A 4,178-nucleotide genomic window follows, 5' to 3' on the forward strand; every position below is an offset into this window, starting at 1 on the left:
TTTCTCCTAAATTTAATGAACACTGTTTCATTAAATATACTTAAATATAAACCTAAAGAATCTATTGAACATTTTATTCATTATAAGACTGCCAAGACTGAGCATGTAGTTCTTTGGAGTAAATAATTATTACCTCTTTGTTACTTTAACCACTGTCTCTGAAGACAATTTAGCCCAGACATGTCAATTAATTCCAGAATCATTAGTTCTTGGCTGCCAGTGCTTCTTGATACTGTTTCTCTTGTTCTAGCCAAATTCTAGAAGCTATAATCACAAAGGTCCTTTTTAGTGCCCTATAACCTTGTTGTTATTTTAAAACTGTAGCCAGAAAGAGTATTTCTCAAAGGAAAAAAAAAAGTTTTATTTCTGAGGGAAAAAATTATGTGTTCCAGCCAATGAAGCCTATTGTTGAATATTTATAGAGAGTATAAGAATATGTTTTAGTTTTTTTCACTGTTTAAAATCCAAATAACTAAAATATACTTGGAATGGGATTTTGTTTTATGTTTATTTTTACATCAGTATATGGTACAACATCTACTGAAGTGACTTCATCTTAGGAAAATGGCGGAGGTCCTTGGTTCTATTGTTTAACTAGATTTCTTGACTTTTCACTTGGTTACTACTGTCAATCTAATTTCAGTCTGCAAACACTAGCTATAAGATGTGTTCAGGCTCTTTAAAATCCTTACAGAGAAAAATGTCAGACAGATTTAACTATTCTGAGGAAGTTTAGCATCTAAAAGAGGAGATGATACTTAAACGGTTTAAAAAGATAATTATCAACACAAGAAAAGACATCATTCCGCCAGTTACAAAATGAGTAACTTAGTGAGTAAACGCTGAGTTCAGAGGAGGGATGTAAGATGGTCAGGGAAGACCTACATCTACATCATCATCATTATCATCATCGCCAGCACCACCACTACCACCATTATATCTAACATGTATAAAGTGCTTATCATGTGCCACAGGATAGTTTAAGTATGGATATCCATTAGCTCTTTTAATTTTTACAACAACCTGTGAATAGGTAATAGTAACCTCATTTACAGATGAGGACATTGAAACTCAAAAAGGTTCAATGATTTATCCAACATCACACAATTAGTAAGTAGCAGAGCTGAGATTTGAATCCATACATTCCAGCTTCAGAGAATGAACCCAAAGGATAACCAAAGAAGTGAGATTTAATCTGGGTCTTGAAGGATAATATTTCACTAAATGCAGAGGAGATTAATGGGAAAAAGTAAGAGCAAAAGCAAAAAGGTGAGAAAAGTCAGTTTGCCTGGAGTAGAGAAATACAAGATTGGAAAGATTGGCTATTGGTAACAATGACAACAAAACCACTGAGATTTTTAAGCAAGAAAGAGACATAGCAAAATGACATTTTAGGCAAATGAATATGACAATAACGTGCATGATGGATTTAAATAGTTAGACGACTAGTTATAGACCTTCATGACAAGTGAGACTTGCAGATACAAAGACTCTAACAAGTAGTAAGGGAGAAGGAAGAGATGACTGAGAAACATTACAAAAAGGAGTGTCATCTCAGTCACTGAATTTGCCTGAGGGGTCAGAAAAAATGAAGAATCAAAGATGGCTCTGAACCTGGACAAACAGCAGTATGATATCACTATTAACAGAAATTGGAGAGTTGATTTTATAGAAAACAGTGAATTAAATTGATCATTTTTCCCAAGTCATTGGTTTTCCTATACAAATGATTCTTCACTGTATTACTTCTTTCTCTGACAATCCATTTTTGTATTTCCCAAGGCTTAGTCCTTGATGCTATTTTCTTCTTCCCCATCCTTTCCCCTATAGGCAGTGCATCCAATCTTATAGTTTCAATATTAATTTGTATGTTCACAATCCTTAATTCCATATCAATATCTAGCCTATCTCCTGAGTTCAATATCTACTCTAATGTACTAAGGCTTCCACTTGGAGATACTTCCAGCATCTCATATTAATATGTTCTCAAATAAGTGAGGTAATGGCAGAGCGGGCAACAAAGCTAAAAAGGCAACCTTTACTACCAACACATATGGTCAATATATCTTGATCCTTGCTATACAGTAGAATCAATTATGGAGCATTTAAAGTCTACACATGGCCACTTCATATCCCAGAACCTCTAGCGGAGGGTCATGAACATGTATGTCTGAAAAATCCACAGGTCTTCCTATTATGAAATAAGGTTTGGAAATTACTAACCGATAATATGATTGATCAGTAGAAGTACAGCTCAATGTCTGGAAAAAAAGGAAATGGAGCAATTAGAAGTTAGAATCAAGTTATAAAAGAGAGCTCAGTTTCTTGCATGAAACAACCCCAGCAAACTTGTAGAGGTGTTAGGATAGCAAAGATCAGAATTGGGTCTTAAGTCAAAACCAGGGGCATCAGACACCAAAGTCATGAGAAATAGAGGAGGCATTATGGTGTATGCACCAGTAGTTCTGTGAGTGTGATTCCCCAGACCAACCACTTCAGCATCACCTGGAAACCTAAAAATGCAAAATCCCTCAAGCACACCTGACCTACTGAATCTAGAACCCTGGTAGTGGGGCCCAGCAATGTGTGTTCTAACAGTCCTCCAGGCGGTGGTGATACACTGTAATGTTTGAGAACCACTGGTCAAGAATCTTAGAGAATGGACAGAAGGAGAGGACCTAAGTAGAGAAGAGGATGTCTGGAGGCCTTAAAATGTTTCCAGCCATCCTATGGAAACCTTATTAATTAACCATGCCCTATGCTACAAGGGAAGTTTCATGTACTACCACAGGATTAATATTATACAGATAGCATTCTCTGACAGGAATGGAACAAAAATAGAATAACAAAAGTCTGTAAAAAATATAGTTAGAAACTAAACACCATACTTCTAAATAATTCACTGAAGAAATAAACATTATACTGGAACTTATAAAATCCTCAGAAGTGAACGTCAACAAAAATACTACGTATAAAACTTGCATGATGCCAATAAAGTGAGACTTAAGGGGGCAATTATAATCTTAAATATGTACATTAGAAAAGATCAGGATCAAAAATTAATGAATTAAGGTTCTAAGGTTCATATTTCATAGGTGAAATATGCTATCTTCTAAATTTATCAAATTAACTTAAGAAGAAATACTGAACATGAATAGACTTGCCATCATAATATCAAAGGTTCTCAAGTTGAGAACCCCAGACCAGAAATAACATCACGTGGGTACTTGTTAGAGATGTAAATTCCCAAGCCCCCCTCATACCAACTGAATCAGAAATTCCGGGGGTGGGGCCTAGCTATGTGTATTTTCACAAATTCTCTCTGTGATTCTGGTGCAACTAAAACAATAAAGCCTACTCTACGAAGGAAGCTACTAAAATCATTTCAGTGATTTTTATCTCTGATTAACACCAGAGAACTTGCTTATAATCGTTGTGAAGATTTGAATGGGTTTTCATAGGTGAAATCAGTGAGAGTCACCACAATGTGGATTGCCTAAAACATTTTGCTCCCGTTTTGCTTGAAGATGGTATAAAAGTCTGCTATGCCCTGTAGCCAGTACACTCCCAGATGGCATCCTAGCCAAGGTCTCTAATCAGTCCCATGTCCAGCTTTAAATTCAAGCCATTCCATTTGTGTGAATGGTGCCTCTAGGATATTGTAATGTTTGATATGACATTTCCAAACAAGTTGTGATCAGACACCTAAAAGGACGAAGATTTGAGATTTTTACATACTTTTTGTTCCTGCCTTCTAATACATGTTATACACAGATGAGAATTTGCTCTGGGACTAGTTTTCATGATAAACTGGTAGTGAGATGGTAGAAGAATAGCAAACCCCTGCTTGTCTGTCGTGGTGCATACTAGTATGTACCGAAAAGAATGTCATGGTCATACATGGTCAATTAGTATGGGCTAGTTCACGTTAAGCGGACTTAAATGAGAATGGGAAAAGAGAAGTTGGAGACAATGAGTATAGACAATTCCTTCAAGTAATTTTATAAATGGGAACAGAAATGCTGGGGCATGACTGGTGTGGGGGGAGTGAAGTCAAAAAAGATTATTGCATTTGCTCTGAACAGTCAGTAAAGTAGTTATCCTATCTTTTTTCCTTTTTAAAAAAAATACTCCCCCAATACATTGAAAGTATCACAAAGAAGAAAACTGAGAGCTGG

The sequence above is a fragment of the Halichoerus grypus genome, chromosome 3, assembly GCF_964656455.1.
Source record: "Halichoerus grypus chromosome 3, mHalGry1.hap1.1, whole genome shotgun sequence".
Lineage (NCBI taxonomy): Eukaryota > Metazoa > Chordata > Mammalia > Carnivora > Phocidae > Halichoerus > Halichoerus grypus.